The sequence below is a fragment of the Octopus bimaculoides genome, chromosome 10 (assembly GCF_001194135.2).
Source record: "Octopus bimaculoides isolate UCB-OBI-ISO-001 chromosome 10, ASM119413v2, whole genome shotgun sequence".
Lineage (NCBI taxonomy): Eukaryota > Metazoa > Mollusca > Cephalopoda > Octopoda > Octopodidae > Octopus > Octopus bimaculoides.
This window is the reverse complement of record NC_068990.1, coordinates 41,099,650-41,105,550: the sequence shown is the minus strand read 5'-3', so window position 1 is coordinate 41,105,550 and position 5,901 is coordinate 41,099,650.

Sequence of the window (5,901 nt, the reverse complement as noted above, 5' to 3'; positions counted from 1 at the left end):
GCTTTCGTATTGACACTGTTCTTGCCCTGTTCATCATTTCACCATCTATTTACATATCTTTATTTACTTTTTCTTTCCTCCCGTTATAAGCAAAGCACATAAGCCGGTGGACGAATGATACAAGAGCGCACCTTTGTTGCAGGTCTGTTGAAGTGACACTTTAATGTTTAAGACCGAAAATATTACGTATATTTTCACTTGGAACTTTCGTGTGAACTGGCGTTAAAAATAGAGCTGGTACAGAAACATCTCTAACTGGTCATTAATGATGTGTTAAAATATTTCTTTGTCATATTGTTATTATATTTTACTTTTCACTAAACTCATAGAACGATTCCCCGTTGTGAAACCTGAATTTTCTTCACCTGAAGAATTTCGATGTTAGAATGGAATCCGACAGTGTAGATAGCCCAACGCTCCGATTGAATGCTTCATTGGAAATATTCGATCTTTCAACCCTGCTAGGACCACTAAAACCACTAACTAGGTTTTAAGTTACTGGAACAACCGGTATACAGTCAAGATCTCGCCCCTTCCAACTATCACCTCTTTGGAACGCTCAGACATCCTTTACTAGGTTGTCGTTTTGCTACAAACGAAGATACGTAGAATGTGGTACATAAAACACTGCGCGCCCAACCGGAAAAATTCTTCTGGAATAAGCAAGCCTGTGGACCGCTGGAAGAAGTGCATTGAAAAACTGACTATGTCGAAAAATGATATAATTTTCCAACCCTTACTTTTGTTTCAATAAATTACAGAAACAAGGGAACATATAACTGTTGACTTAATCTTTTATTGAGTTGTCTGGAAAGTTCGTGCCGCTTTTTAAAGGAAAGAAAAAGGTCAATAAATACTTGCCGTTACATTTTTAATCAACCAAATATGAACCACTTTGTTGCAAAATGCGTCTCCATCTTTCCTTTAACTTGAAAATACTGTCTTCCCAGAATTGAGGTGGTTTCATGGCAAATAAGTAGAAAGGTAAGCTACTATAAATCGGCACGAACTTTCCGGAAAACCCAAAATATTTTTTCTTTTTCTTTCTTTTATTTGTTTCAGTCACTTGACTGCGGCCATGCTGGAGCACCGCCTTTAGTCGAATGAAATCGACCCCAGGACTTATTCATTGTAAGTCTAGTACTTATCCTATCGGTCTCTTTTGCCGAACCGCTAAGTTACGGGGACGTAAACACACCAGCATCGATTGTCAAGCAATATTGGGGGGACAAACACAGATACACAACATATACACACACATACATATATACATATATACGGCGGGCTTCTTTCAGTTTCTGTCTACCAAATCCACTCACAAGGCTTTGGTCGGCCCGAGGCTATAGTAGCCCACTTGCCCAAGGTGCCACCCAGTGGGACTGAACTCGGAACCATGTGGTTGGTAAGTAAGCTACTTACCACACAGCCTCTCCTGCGCCTATATATGCATGTAAACGTATGCGCTCGCGGTTGCAAGATCTTGATTTCAATTACCGGACCAAGCTGTGAGTTGTGTTTTTGAGTAAATTACTTCGTTTCCCGTTGCTCCGCTTTCACCTCAATACCTGATGCGTGTCACACTATGCATCTGCAGAAGCAACGTCGATTTGACGGTGGGAGTGAAATAATGTACAGCACAACTGATCATTGTAAACAAACCATTTGTGCAGGTTGTTAGACCTTCATCGGTCATTTACAACAGGACAGTTCATCATATATATATATAAACAATTGCCATTTAAGAACACACGAAATCAGTTAGTTTCACTTCAACATTTAAATTTAATCGTGTTAAAATATTTTCGTCGCTTTGAAATCGCGACCCGTTCACTGGCAAAACATCGTGCTGCATCTCTCGGAGAACAGATCACGATCTCAGTTCTGCTGGTTGCGGCTCTCCTGGAACTTTCGTCAATATCGACATTTTTTCGGCCATCTTGGTAACGTCTGAACCACTCGTATACTTGTGTGCGGCTCATACGCTCCTCTACATAACTTTCTACAACTTTGCGCAGACCTCTGAGCAGGTATCGCTATACCATCATTTTCTGTCATGGCCAATGCGACGATCACACGCTACACATCTTCCTTTAGGCACTACTGTAAACAGCCGAGCAGCGGTAGAACGTTAAAACTTAGTGCGCATGCACAGCAGAGTTCAAGGTGAATTTTTACCTAGCAGCTTTACTCTGCGTGCTTTAGCTTCGTTACTATGGCAACAGTCCGGATATTTATTGATGAGACCTCATATAGATATAGATATATATACACACACACACACACATATATATATATATATACACACACACACACACACATACATATACATATATATATATATATATATATATATATATATACATATACCTATATATGTATATGCATATGTATGCAGTTATAGATCTGCGCGTGTGTATGTATGTATGTATTTATCTGTGAGTAAGCGAACACGGTATATACATAACGGAAAAAGTAAAATTTGCAATTAAAACACAAAAGCCATTAGATGACCTTTTCATTTATTCGTCGAGGAGTCAACATTTTCATCACACCGATGTGCCCAGGTCACAGATATGATATTGTTGTGGTCGATACTTAAGCCCCAATTGAACCCAGGTCTTCAAAGAATTATGCGAATATTTATCATCTGCAGTAGTCAACTGATGCTTTATTTTTATTCTTACCAGAGGGACGAATAAAAGACAAATTTTCCTCGCTGAGATATGAACACCGAAATTAGTGCAACGTCAAGGAATAACCTCGCTTCATTATTTTATCTGTTGCTTTTTGCTTCTGTTTTTTATTTCTTTTTTTTTTTCGACTTTACCGTCATTATAATTACAAACATTGATTTCCACTATTATTTCTAGCCACTGCTACGGCACCACCTTCTCACACTACTACTGCAACTACAACAACTACTACTACTACTACAACTACAACTACTGCTGCTGCTGATGATGATGATGACGACGACGACGACGATGATGATGATGATGATGATGATGATGCAGCTGCTGCTCATAATATCAATAAAATTTAAAATACCGATCATTACTTATTTTGGTCAATAACGAATAATAATAATAATAACAATCAATAACAATAATAATAACAACAACAACAACAATAACAATAACAATAACAATAATAATAACAATAATAATAATAATAATAATAATAATAATGATAATATTTATGGTATGTACGTTGTTATTAATACTAGAATCACCAAGGGACGCCATCAATTTTTGTCATTAAGGCATTCATTTCCATCTTTTGTTTCTGTTACTGTAATGATATGTCAGAAATGTTGCACACTAACAACAATCACATTAACAACAGCACCGAAAATTTCTCATTAACATCCACATTATCATCATAATCAAAATCATCACCATTTCCATTATCATCCTCATCATCATCATCATCATCATCATCTTTAACAACATATTGACAACAACGATGACGACGACGAATATAAAAACGATAGCAACTATCATCTGAAAATAAATGAAATGTAATTTAGAAGACACCCTCCCTCCTAAGACAAACTTTCACCTCAAGCACTATAAATATAGCTCACATATACACACATAAACATTATCAAGCATACACAAACACACAAACACACAAACACACAAATACACACTTACGCGGTCACACGCTCACACACACACACACACACACACACACACACACACACACACACACACACACACACACACACAAAATCATGTTAAAATACGAACACAGAAATTTACTCAAGCTCAATGTGAACATCAGAAATATCGACAATCTCACACACACACACATACACACACACTCACACACACACTCACACACACACGCACACACGCACACACAAGTACAAGCACACTCACAGACGCACATATATAGGTGCTCATATACGATCCATGCATATAAGCACACAGGGTCTTACTGGGCTCCAAACAATGCCACAACACACAGGCTTTGCTATAAATGTATAACAGGAAGTCGCCATCAACGCCACTTTCCGATCAAAACAGACAGAAATTAGTGTTTGTTTTTGGCTGCCATTTTAGCTCTTGTTATTTTTCCCGTCCTGGATGTTTCGTCTCTTCGGCTGCCATCTTTCTTGTTTTCTCAAACCGCGTACCACTCATAGTCACTCCCCACCCTCTCTACCTCCCCTTCCTCTCTCGCTTTCTTCTTTCCTTTCCTCTCCTCCTCCCCTCTCTCTCTCTCTCTCTCTCTTTTTTTCTCATTCTCATGTTCCACTTATCCTCCTCCTCTAACCCGATCACATTTTTTTAGATTGACAAACGAAGTTACAAACCAAACAGGTAGTTAGTTATACATATGTTTATACATGTATATTTTTTCTTTTATCATCATGTCTAAGAATAAATACAAAAGTCACTCGCGCGCGAGTTAGGAAAAACAGTCCCATGCGCATGCACATATATTTATGCTGCTTGTTTGCCTCTAAGTTTAGACAAATAAATGCATCAATCTTTTTACATACACAAACGCACTAGCACATACATACGCACCAGCCCGCAGCCAAACACAGACACACATTTGTATGCCTGTAGTATGTGTATGTATATGTATAGAAGATGGTTGAACAAGTGTTATATGACAAATGAAGGAACACTCAATATTCATAATAGTTAAATATTTATATAATTACAATATAAGATCACTGAAAACATGTTTCTCTGAGTATCAAATAAACTCAACAGAAATTCATACTCAATTGAGCTAAATCTACAATATCACTGAGTTTTAAATCGTCAGACATATGTCGATTCGATCCCAACAACTCTACGAATGAAAAATTTGAGTTACCTCCGCGCCAAGATCTGGATCAGCGCAGTACTAGTACAGATTTGATTTAAATCAGTTTTCGATTTCAGGTCTTGGGACCGTAATGATTTGCACAAAAACTGTCCTGGTCATCATAACATTTGCTGAAAATTTGGCATTAGAGTTCAACCCTTACCAAAAAATTTCAGTGTCGTAGCTCTAAAAGAAATGGTGAAGGAATTAGAAATAGAATGAATAATTGAAGACAATAAAAAGTCAATCCCTGATACAGAGATTAACCCATGTGCTTTAAGATTATTAATGAAAAGACAAGGTTACAAAAAGTTAACTTCAGGTGGACACAAATGGTAAGAGTCTCCTTCAAAGCTACCAAGACATGCTACGAAGACTATCTTACGATCCCTCAATAGACAGCATTTGCAAATTGCAGGAAGTGCTCTTAGACGCTTTTGAACTCTGAGACTTCTGGTCTGATGCGAAGTTACTCGAGTATAAGCAAGATATCATTCCCTTCCCTCCTGCATAGATAAGAAATCTGAGTTTTCTGCCGTCGATATTTGATCCAATTACTGGTTGTTTCCAAAAAGACCAAATGTGAGAACTACAAAACCAACAATAGCTTTCTCAAAGAGGAAGAAATCTCCTGCTTCGAATCAACCAACATCAAGAAGTGCCCTTGGTGGGTGGGACACATGCTTTGAATAGAAGACAGCCGATTAAACACGCAGTTTTTAGCGGCCAATTGATGGAACAGAAACAAACAAGTGAATGACAGCTGAAGTACTTGAAGGAAATTCTGAAAGTAGTAGTAGGAGTAGTAGTAGTAGTAGTAGTAGTAATAATAATAATAGTAGTAGTAGTAGTAGTAGTAGTAGTAGTAGTAGTAGTAGTAGTAGTAGTAGTAGTAGTAACTAAGCAAGAAATAAATTGTAGTAGGACACATTGCACTATTGGACACATCATTTTCTCTACTACAACTACTACTACTACCACTACTACTACTACTACTACTACTACTACTACTACTACTACTACTACCACTATCACCATCACCACCACCACCACCACCAATCCCACCACCACCAC